Genomic DNA, 12,850 nt, shown 5'->3' with positions numbered 1-12,850 from the left:
TCGTCATGGAGGTCGACGTTCCTGACGAACCACGGGGCTCCGACGGCTATCCTGCAAAAACGGGATTGAATAATTTGAAAGGATTTTAAGTGTATGCGGGCCGCGTGAGCGAACACTACACTTGCATAGGTCATGACGGGGCGTATGCAAGTTTTGTAGAGTGTCACCTTATTTCTAAGGGACATTTTACTTCGCCTACATATCATCGGGTAGAGACGTCCTAGAATGAAGGCGGCACGGTCGCGTACCGTCTTGATGTGGGGGCGGAATGTCATCCTACTGTCGAGGGTGACGCCTAAATATTTGACCTTCGGGGCCCACGGTATGGGCTGGTCGAACATCGTGATTGGGCGAACGGCGGGGGCGGGGGTGTTGACGCGCCTAGTCGGGGGAGGGATGCTCAGCGTGGTGTTCGGAGGGCGACCCCTTTTGAAGAGCACCGCTGTGCTTTTCGTGGGGTTGATGTCGATGCGCCACTTCCGGAACCACTGTCCCATGGTGGTAGCTGCGGTCTGAAGTCGTCGATGAAGCAACGCCTTCTTCCTACACGAGTAGTAGATGGCGGTGTCATCGGCGAAGAGCGCCAGATGGGTCTCCGGAGACCGGGGTATATCATTGATATACAAACTGAATAGTAACGGGGAGAGGGCGGAGCCTTGCGGGACTCCGGCTGTGACGTGACGGGGCCGGGAACGCGTTCCCTCGACTCGATATCGGAACGAACGGTTCGACAAGTAGTCTCGTATGATGAGCACGAGCCTGTCTGGCACTCCCATGTTATACAGTTTGTATATCAAACCGTTGTGCCAGACTTTGTCGAACGCCTTCGCTATATCGAAGAAGAGGGCTCCTGTCGGAATGGGTTTCCGCCTGTTCAGCCCTAGTAAGATGTGCTCCGTGAGGCGGTGCACTTGATGGACGCACGAGTGTCTGGCGCGGAATCCAAACTGCTCGTCTATCAGAATTTTGTTCGCGGATACGAAGTCCCAGAGGCGTTTACGAAGGAGCCGTTCGTATAGTTTGCCTATCGCCGGGAGGAGACTGATGGGGCGGTAACTCGCGGTTTCGTTCTTCGGTTTGCCCGGCTTGTGTATGCCGATAACGTCCGCTTCTTTCCACGCCGCGGGAAAGATGCAGTTCGTCATAGCAGCATTTAATATGGTGGCCAACATCGTTATCAGTTGGGCTGGTAACAATTTAAGCGCGCGGTTGCGGATGCCGTCGGAGCCGGGAGCTTTCCGTGGTTGTAGGCTATCGATCGCCTCCTTGACCTCGGAAGTGGTAATGGGGGGTAACGCGTCCGAGGGCGGCAGGGAAGCTCTGCGCTCGACCTCCCTGTCGACGAACTCGGTGTGTTCGGGGTCCGCGTGTTGAGTGCTGGTGGTGCACTGCTCTTGCAGTGCATCGGCCAGCAACTCTGCCTTGTCATCGTCATCGTAAGCCGGTGGTTGGCCTGAGGGGCGTACGAGAGGCGGCATAGTGGCTATAGTTTCGGACTTGAGGGTCCTAGCTAGTTGCCAGTATGCTTGGTGAGTGGGCGCGAGTTCTTCTAAATAACTATCCCAGTTTTCGTTTCGGGCGTCGCTTAAGCGGGATTTGACCTCCCGCTGTAAGCGACGCATCCGAGTCCGGTTTGAATCCGTGGGATATCGATCGTAGGCCCGGATTGCCGCGTTTCTAATTCTAACGAGGTCCCTAAGTTCGGGGGAAAGTCTGATGCGGTGGAAGCAGTCCTCCACATCAACTTGTTTCGAGGATCTTATGATCGCCGTCGAGACGTGATCAGTGAAGATGTTTATGGATTCGACGGTATCCTCGGGGGATGGAGTTGAATCCGGGCTGCAAGGGAGGATTGGTGGAGCGGTGTCAGCTAAGCACGTGCCCAGCTTCTTCCAATCCACCATGGTCCTCGTATCTGGTTCGCGGTTGAGTGGGCGACCGAGCTGCATGACGACAGGTCGGTGGTCTGAGTCGAGTTCTGACATTGCCTCGATGGAGCGTAAGCGCAGAGTTACGTTCCTCAGCAGTGCCAGATCTATTGTGCTCGGACGACGCGCGGCGTTGTACGGATAGCACGTGGGGGTCGGGGGGTTGAATACTTCGAATGTGAGGTCGTCTATGAACGCGTCGAGACGCCTACCGTTCACATTCGTGCGATGGCAGTTCCACCTAGTGTGGTGGCAATTTAAATCGCCTGCCAGGATGACCGCGTCCCCCATACCGAACAGTGTCTCGAGGTCACTGCTCAGGAGGGGTTTGTCAGGGGGGAGATAAACGGATGCGATGACGATCGGCTGGTGTCCCGTCAGCGCGATGCGGCACACTGACGCCTCGATATGTAAGAGCGAGGGAGTATCGAGAGGGACGCAGTGCAGGGCCCTCCTATAGTAAATGACAGTCCCGCCCTTGCGGGCGGAGAGTCTGTCATTCCTAACCATGACGTAATTCGCGACTTTGGGGTCGCGACGCGAGGGCTTTAGGAAGGTCTCCTGCACCAGAAGGATGTCGATGAGATTATCGCGGAGAAACTCATATACTTGATCGCGCTGACGCGCGAGTCCGTTAGCATTATAAAATGCTAACTTTATGGAACGCGGTTTTTCCCTACCGTTGCACGCCATTGATTACCGGTAATCAAACCAGCGTGCGCTGGACGGACTCGATGACGTCGATGTACTCGAACGTCGCGTTTAGGCGGTCTTCGGCCGTGACCGCTCTGCGCATGGCGTCGGCGAACGCACGCATGCGGTCGATATTTATCGCGGCGATATAATCGCGCACGATTGAGAATTCGTTAACGGCAGGCCGCGCGGGGCCGGGGCGAGGCGCGGGACCGGGCGCGGGGGCGGGGCGCGGCGCGAGCAGGGGCTGGGGTGCCGGTGGCTTTCCTGCCAACGTGAGCGGCAGCGGTTTTGCCCACGCGGAGACGGTGGGCACCGGTGCCGGCACGAAGGCAGGTTTCGGCGCGCGGGGCGCCGAAGTCTTTGGGCCGACGGTTTTTGGAGGCGCGTTGGCCAGACGCTTCCGCGGGGCCTTGGGGCATCCGCGGTAGTTGGCTGTGTGGCCCTGCTTCTGGCAGAGCACACAGCTCGGTGGTTCAGTCGCTGTCTCTTTGACCCGCGAACAGTCGGCTGTCGCGTGGTCGCCGAGGCACTTTACGCACCGCGGGCGCGCGTGGCAGTTGCGGAGTGGCCGTATAACTGACAGCGGTGGCACTGCCCGGGAGTGCCTTTTTTATATGGGGCCTCGACGGTGACCCCGGATAAGCCGCAAACGGTGCGGAGGCTTGAGGCAATCCGTTTGCCTTCGGCGGTTGGTTCTAACGCGACGAGAACCATATTATATGCGAATTTATCGCGCCCGCTGTGCATTCGGTGCACGCTTACAATCGGGTACGCCTGCCCGATGAGGTCCTCCTTGACCAGCTCGACGTCGAGCTCCTTCGGTATTCCGCGTATTACTACGCGGAGCTCGCGATCCTCCTGGAGCGCATAAGTGTGGAAGCTTATGCGTTCCTTTCGGAGGTGGGCTGTCAGCGCCCTGTGGTCGTCCGGTGAGGCCGTTTTAATCTGTATACCGTGCGCGATGTTACGCGCATGGATGACGGTGACGTTTTGTGCCTTACAGGCACGGGATACGCGATCCCACGCGGTCTTATCTTGCAAAATTACCGGCGGCGGCGCGGGAATTTTGCGGACGGACGCGGGTTGGGGTCGCGGCGACGGGGTTGCGCGGCGAGGGGAGTCGGGTGAGACCACGACTTTAGGACGCGACGCGTTCGCGGCCTTTGGCTGTTTTGGCGCCGCGGACGGTTCCACGGCGCGGGCGCGTTTTTTCCCGCGCGCGACGGTGGTGAACCCTTCCGAGGTTCCCGGTTGGGGACTCGCGGCGGACTCGTACTCCATTTCCGACTCGGAGTCGGAGCCGGAGCTTGATGCCGCGCAAGACGCGATCGACGCGGGCGCGGGGGTGGGGGGCGACATCGGTGAGTCGGGGATAGTCGCGGCTACTAGGCTAGCTTTGTACGCCCTAAACTTCGACATAATGTCCGGGCAGTACTCTCGAACGAATTTCGCGAACAACGCGGGGTTATCTTCTTCTTCCATCGTAGTTTTGCCCGGGGGGGGCGTCCCCGGGACTTAAGGCACACTCGCCGAAAGGCGAGTCCCCTGAGTAGGAGTTCACCCCTTGTGCTTTACCAGCAACAAAGGGGGGGAGTGCCTTTGCCGTGAAAACGGCAGTTGGCTGGGGATTGGGGTGGAGTTTGGAAGGTGGGGCCCCACTGGGTTGTGAGTGCCACAACAAGCGGTGATCGCAGTGGGGGTTCAGTCTTTAAAAAGACTATTTTGCTCGCCGAATAATATAAATAAATTTAATAATATGGTATGAGTGAAAATGATAGTGAAGTTGGCGTTTCGAGTGCACAACTCAAGTACAAACTGTTTTTACAACTCAAGGTCGCGACGCCAGCGACAGCGCGTCAAGAATGCACAACAATGCCGCGATCGGTGCGACAACGACAATGTTGGACAACTCGAGACTCACGTTCGCGACGGCAGCGACAATTATTTGCAAAAACGCGTCCGGACTGAACGGCGATGCAATCGGAACTGAAATGATTTTGAACATCCCCTGAGGCATAACACCATATATATACCCATAATTCACAACGCATAATCCTCAGCAACTTCGGTCATACTGCCCGCCGACAGCCGGATAAGCACGGGCAGGTACCACTACCCTGCCTATTTCTGCCGTGAAGCAGTAATGCGTTTCGGTTCGAAGAGCGGGGCAGCCGTCGTAACTATACTTGAGACCTTAGAACTTATATCTCAAGGTGGGTGGCGCATTTACGTTGTAGATGTCTATGGGCACGAGTAACCACTTAACACCACGTTGACTGTGAGCTCGTCCACCCATCTAACTAATATCTTATCCTTTAGGCTTACATATATGGATTAAAACACTTAATTAATTAATAAGTATTATTTAATATAGGAGCGCACACTTAACCGAACACTTAGGAAAAAGACAAGACGGAAGTTGAGTAAAGAGCGAGATAGCTATATTTTAGAATTACAGGTATCGAATGCGTCTAGAAGTTGGTTTGATATCTCACATAGGCCACGACGACTTTAAGTGTCCGAGTGAGCCAAACAACTTTCCCAACAAATGGATCGGTCACATATACGTGTAAAGATCTCATAAAACGATGATAATTCCTCGAATAGCGTCCTAAAGGCTTTCGTAACGTGAATTACGCTTTCGCAAAGTATGAGACATCAGCGCCGTACGTGTTCAAGGGCTTCGTGTGACACATGCCTCACGGGAAAACTCCTCGAGAATTCCTTAATATAACATTCTAAATGTCACGTATTTAATCTGAACGCTGTGACAGAAGTGTTGACAAGAGCTCGCTTTTTGACACCCCCCCTCTCTATATATACACTCTTTCTTTTCATTCATACCGAAGTGAATTAAATTCGAGAATGCCAAATCCTGTAAATACCATCTGTAGAGTTGGACTTTAATTTCGCACACAACTTTAGATGAGGGACCCATCTAGGCACTCCTTTGGTATTGTTGCGCGCTGGAGTTTGGGATAAATAAAATGTTCCACCAAAGCACAACTAAAAACTGTATCCAACACTCAGAACACTTACAGAACAATTTAAAATTCTCCATTCACTTCTTCCGCTTCGCTTCAGGTGATCCGTTCGCTGTTTCGCTTCGAGTAGTTCCGATTAATAACTAACTGCGTGCCATCTCTGCAACGCTTTTATAGCCGATACCACATCCCTAGAAGTAACGAGAACATTCCACACATTTCGAGTATTGTGTTTCCGCTATCTGAAAATAGATAGCGTTGTACTTCTCGAACGTCCGAGGTGCTACTAGATCCTTTGATATTCGTTCGACTATTCGGCGATAGATGGCGTTACTATTACCGGCGTAACAGTATCAAATGGGACTATTGAGTGTGATCGCCCACTTTGAGATAAGAGAACGAAGTAGCAGTTTTGTATAAGAGCTGTCCCATATTTCAAAAGCGAATGCGTGGCCGATAGCCCACTGAGTTATCGTCGGATCTTCTCAGTGGGTCGCGTTTCCGATCCGGTGGTAGATTCTGCGAAGCACTGTTCTTGCTAGGGCCAGTGTTAGCAACACTTTCGGTTTGAGCCCCGTGAGCTCACCTACATGTTAGGGTTAAGCTGAAAAATCCTTCTTCAAACGAGGCTTCCTTATAATACTTAATGATAGGCAGCTTGGCTATGCTCATGGCATTGCTGACATCCATGAGCGATGGTAACCACTCATCATTATACTCTATTCCAATGACGAAGTTCCATTTGACAGATGTTATTATTATGTTATTGTGTGTGTGTGTGTGAATTAATTGTATAATGATTTAGATTGATTTTGTATTTTTAATACGCTTTTATTAGCTTCAGACGTATGTATGTTTGTAACGGAATCTTTGAACATGATTTTGTGCCCCTTCAAAACGTCGGATTAACTCGAAATTTGGTATACTAAATTAAGGACCGATGACAACTAAATATTTAAAAAAAAATTATGAAAAAAATTGAAATTGAACTAAAAAATGAAAAATAAATAATAGTTTAAAAAAACTGACAAAATACGCTTTTCTATTTTTTAGTTGGATTTTCTATAAAACGTGTCAAAAGGGACTTCGTAATTGGAATAGAGTATGGTTGGGCGTTATGCTCGTCTGCCTACAAAGGCAACTAAAATAAAAAACACCCACCCTTCCAGTAAAACTCAACGTGTATATCTTAACCACGTTGGGGCACCGAAGACTCAACAGCATGACTCATGACTGTTAATAGAAATGCCACCTTAACATCAGATCTTTAGGTGGAAGTGAACAAAAACTTACCTAACAATCGAGGGTCTTTCGTAATGTCACCAGTTTCTGTTTTAAAAGAATGGTGAAGGAACACTACTTATCTTCTTAGTGCTGTTTGTTTGCATCATCATTTATTATTTCCATACTGTTGATGTATTATGTGTATGTAAGTATATTAGTATGTATTGTATGTAAGTATGTATATTGGTATATAATTGGTATATAAATATAGGTATATATTTCATATTATATGTAAACGGTATATATTTTGTTTATTGTATGTATATATTTTCTATAATGTATTATCTATAGTACACCGCCACATACCTGCTATATTTTTTTATATTTTCTAGAATTTCTATAAATTAAACGGTTGTCTGGAAGAGATCGCTTTTAACGATAAGACCGCCTATTGTACATATGTATCTGTTTTTTTTATTGTTTTTTTGAATGTAAATTGTGTTTTGGTGTGCAATAAAGTGTATTCTCTCTCTCTCTCTCTCTCTCTCTCTCTCACCAGTAAACTGTAATGTGGACGAGTAATTAGCGTGAGCAATAACCGAGTATTCCATTAAAGTGATGTCATGAAAACAAAATTAAATGATTCGTATCAAACAGTTCATAATTTCTACTGTGGTATCACAAAAATTAGGCTACCTTTCGATTTGGTTGTGATCTTTCATAGAAAAAAAACCGTAGAAGAAATTACTTTTATTGATAGTTTGTTTACCGATTTCAAAGAATGTTTTCGCATTAAGGTCTTTTAGTTGACGTGGTACTGTATTTCCAAAGACTAGAGGTCCCGCAGCAGTCGAAATTCGACTATAATTAATTGGAATCGTAAGTTTGTACACTATGATGATTGTATTTTATACTTCTATAATCACAAATTTTGCCAAGACTACACTATAAAAAATATTAACAAAGACAAACAATATTTAATCTATTCTCAATTCGACCACAGACGTCAAGAACAAAAGTTTGACAATAAATAGTATGCATGCGTGTGTGCGTCAAATACATGGTGTGTAGTGTGTGTGCTGTTCTCTTTATTGATTTAAAGTATCTTTTATGCATTATTTAAAAAAAATATTAGCATTGTGCACTTCTTCTCTGTATTCTCTATAAGTGTGGAAATTTTCATACTCCTCCGTCCGCGCAATTTTCGTAAAAAGGGATACAAAGTTTTTGCTTCACGTATTAATATATAGATACCTATGTACTCTGGTAAGCTTTGGACATTAGATGTGCTTATTCCACTAATAGCACTTGAAAAAAGCAATTAACTTTACGTGATTTCGTCTTACTAATTATATACGTGACACCCGTAATCAGATTTAATCCAATTAATATGTCGTTAATAGACTCTTAATGGAAATAATGCACGTGAAAATTTTATTGACACAGTCAAAATGTTAAAGGTAAGTCAATTTTGAAAATGAGCTTAACGAAGGATTCGTCTTAATTAATCTTAAGGAAATTTTGACTTAATTGGACAAGAATCAACGCAGCCGGATTAGCCACGGCGGAGATATAGACAAAAAAATGTTCGATTGAAGAATTTTCTCGGTAAAAAAAATTAATTACAAAAATTGAAGCCTTGAATTTTCCTTCTTTTAATTTATTAAAGAGTAAAATTCAAAAAACTTGTGAATTCTATGAGTTATTGAATTTCTTGATTGACATTTTTTTTTTATTGCCCATGTAGACAGACGGGCATACGGCCCACCTGATGGTGAATGGCTACCGTCACCCATGGACTTCAGCAATGCCAGGGGCAGAGCCAAGCCGCTGCCTACCGCTTAATACTCTCCACAAGCCTCGTTTGAAGAAGGACATGTCATAGCGCTGGGGAAACACCGTGGAGGGGAGCTCATTCCATAGCCGGATGGTACGTGGCAAAAAAGATCTCTGGAAACGCACTGTGGATGACCGCAGTGACTCCAGGTAGTACGGATGAACTCTACTCCGGTGGCGGGCGGTGCGATGGTAAAAACGAGATGCTGGTATCATCTCAGAGCACTCCCCATGGAATGACATATCGAATTGTATGATATACAATATCATGGCTTGATAGATTGATGATGAAATTGTTTAACTTGAAAAAAGCTTAGTTTATTACTAAAATTTTATGTAAATTAATATAATAATGTAAGGGAAATAATAATGTAAGGGAAATAATAATTGTAACATAAATTGAAAAATATATATAAATAGTTAGGAGTTAGATACGGTCTCAGTACCGTGCCGTATGCGTGAAAGAAAGAGAAGCCAGATAGACTCGCATCGTAACGCGTTACGTTACGAAGCGGTTTACCAGCGCTTAAGAAGTTATCACTTCAAAACTGCCTTGATATAGGTCTTTTGAATATTATGAAAATTATAGATTTTTTAACGAAATGAATGAACTATAATATATTAGAGTTATTACAATATATTTAGGATGGGATAGCTTTTTTTTATTGCTTAGATGGGTGGAAGAGCTCACAGCCCACCTGGTGTTAAATAGTTACTGGAGCCCATAGACATCTACAACGTAAATGCGCCACCCACCTTGAGATATAAGTTTCAAGATCTCAGTATAGTTACAACGGCTGCTCTACTCTTCAGACCGAAACGCATTACTGCTTCACGGCAGAAATAGGACAGGGCGGTGGCACCTACCCGCGCGGACTCACAAGAGGTCCTACCACCAGTAAAAAAGTTTCGCTTAGCTTAGCTTCGAATAAGTAAGTGGTTCCAGGTGAAACACTACTTTGTTGATGCTCCGCACATTAGCTTGCACCAGAAATGGGTGAGAACTGAATGATAAAGGCCAAATAATTTTGCTTAATAACGTGTTTTCAAACATAAGTATTACGTTGAAACACAAAATGATTAAAAAGGTTCTTTTGCGTATACACAAAGATGTACAACTGGAATATTAATACTATCTATGAGCCACAGAGTGAAATAAACTTATTTTAATCAACTGTAATACCACAATACTGTAGCTCATGTGTGTCTTCGTATGTACAGGTGCGTACGAAAATACATTTAGAGACCTTTCACGAAACGGAATATAGTTGACATTTTCTATAATAATTATTACTAGTGGTCCCGCAGTAGTCGAAATTCGACTATAATTAATTGAAATTGTAAGTTTGTATACTGCTATGATTCTATTTTCAAAGAATAGTGTGTGTAATGTTAATTTTATAGTGTGTGTAATGTTTTTTTTATTGATCTAATGTATTTTTTAGGCATAATTTAAAAAAATATTAACATTCTGCACTCCTTCTCTATATACTCTATAAGTGTGGGAAATTTCATACTCCTCCGTCTGCGCAATTTTCGTAAAAATGGATACAAAGCTTTTCCTTCACGTATTAATATATAGATGACTGATTTTTCTTTGCAATAGTACCAATCGAACGATAGCTAATTTTAAAATTTTAAATTATCTACATTCGAATTGTTAATTCCAATCTTATAGTCAAATAGCTACTGCGCTCTTTTTTAAACATCCCCTGGGGCATAACGCCATATATATACCCATAATTCACAACGCATAATCCTCAGCTACTTCGGTCACACTGCCCGCCGACAACCGGATAATCACGGGTAGGTACCACCGCCCTGCCTATTTCTGCCGTGAAGCAGTAATGCGTTTTGGTTTGAAGGGCGGGGCAGCCGTTGTAACTATACTTGAGACTTTAGAACTTATATCTCAAGGTGGGTGGCGCATTTACGTTGTAGATGTCTATGGGCTCCAGTAACCACTTAACACAAGGTGGGCTGTGAGCTCGTCCACCCATCTAAGCAATATCTTATCCTTTAGGCTTTCATATATGGATTAAAACACTTAATTAATTAATAAGTATTATTTAATATAGGAGCGCACACTTAACCGAACACTTAGGAAAAAGACAAGACGGAAGTTGAGTAAAGAGTGAGATAGCTACATTATAGAATTACAAGTATCGAATGGTTTAGGAATTGGTTTGATATCTCACACTCTCCCCAACTTATAATAAACATGAATGCCGTCAGCCATAGATTTTTTTTTGTTTTTTTTCCTACCTAAGCTGATAGCCTTAGGGGCTATTTCAGCGTAACCCTAACGTTTATAGGTGAGCTCACGGGGCTCAAACCTGATGACGTTGCTAACACGAACCCTAGCAAGAGCCGTGCTTCGCAGAATCTACCACCGGATCGGAAACGCGACCCACTGAGAAGATCCGGCGAGAAACTCAGTGGGCTAGCCATAGATTACAATACCTCTTAACTACACAAATGCATATTGCTTTTAATCATCACACTGTGAACATGAAACTGTTTGGTCGACGTGCCGTTTCCATGTTTGACCTTCCACGTCTATCATATATGTAAGACCTGGCACTGACTCAGCTAGTACTACACCTTGGACCCATGGCTTAGCTTCCTTCCTATAGTCACTAACCATGACCTTTTCCTTAATCCAATGTGCTGTGCACGCGTGGGTTCGGATCCCATCCTCGTCGCAACTTTCATATATGGATTAAAACACTTAATTAATTAATAAGTATTACTTAATATAGGAGCGCACACTTAACCGAACACTTAGGAAAAAGACAAGACGGAAGTTGAGTAAAGAGCGAGATAGCTATATTTTAGAATTACAGGTATCGAATGCGTCTAGAAGTTGGTTTGATATCTCACATAGGCCACGACGACTTTAAGTGTTCGAGTGAGCCAAACAACTTTCCCAACAAATGGATCGGTCACATATACGTGTAAAGATCTCATAAAACGTAGATAATTCCTCGAATAGCGTCCTAAAGGCTTTCGTAACGTGAATTACGCTTTCGCAAAGTATGAGACATCAGCGCCGTACGTGTTCAAGGGCTTCGTGTGACACATGCCTCACGGGAAAACTCCTCGAGAATTTCCTTAATATAACATTCTAAATGTCACGTATTTAATCTGAACGCTGTGACAGAAGTGTTGACAAGAGCTCGCTTTTTGACACCCCCCACTCTTTCTTTTCATTCATACCGAAGTGAATTAAATTCGAGAATGCCAAATCCTGTAATACCATCTGTAGAGTTGGACTTTAATTTCGCACACAGCTTTAGATGAGGGACCCATCTAGGCACACCTTTGGTATTGTTGCGCGCTGGAGTTTGGGATAAATAAAATGTTCCACCAAAGTACAACTAAAAACTGTATCCAACACTTAGAACACTTACAGAACAATTTAAAATTCTCCATTCACTTCTTCCGCTTCGCTTCAGGTGATCCGTTCGCTGTTTCGCTTCGAGTAGTTCCGATTAATAACTAACTGCGTGCCATCTCTGCAACGTTTTTATAGCCGATACCACATCCCTAGAATTATCGAGAACATTCCACACATTTCGAGTATTGTGTTTCCGCTATCTGAAAATAGATGGCGTTGTACTTCTCGAGCGTCCGAGGTGCTACTAGATCCTTTGATATTCGTTCGACTATTCGCGCGATAGATGGCGTTACTATTACCGGCGTAACAGTATCAACTGAGACTATTGAGTGTGATCGCCCACTTTAAGATAAGAGAACGAAGTAGCAGTTTTGTATAGCTTTCCCATATTTCAAAAGGGAATGCGTGGCCGATAGCCCACTGAGTTTCGCGTCGGATCTTCTCAGTGCGTCGCGTTTCCAATCCAGCGGTAGATTCTGCGAAGCACTGTTCTTGCTAGGGCCAGTGTTAGCAACACTTTCGGTTTGAGCCCCGTGAGCTCACCTACATGTTAGGGTTAAGCTGAAAAATAGCCTCTCAAGGCTATCAGCATAGGTATAATGTGATAATAATGTGGTAATAAAAAGTGGCCGCTTCGCGCCAAATAGATCACCAAATAATGTAATTTATAATTAAGAACTCACGCACGAACTAACCCTAAAATTAATTTAAAATTAAACCCACTTTTTACCACCGCTATCGCATCACCACCAGACCTTTTTTTACGAGTATATTGTCAAGCG

The sequence above is a fragment of the Bombyx mori genome, chromosome 27 (genome assembly GCF_030269925.1).
Source record: "Bombyx mori chromosome 27, ASM3026992v2".
In the NCBI taxonomy this organism is placed as follows: Eukaryota; Metazoa; Arthropoda; class Insecta; order Lepidoptera; family Bombycidae; genus Bombyx; species Bombyx mori.
This window is presented reverse-complemented; position numbering follows the sequence as displayed.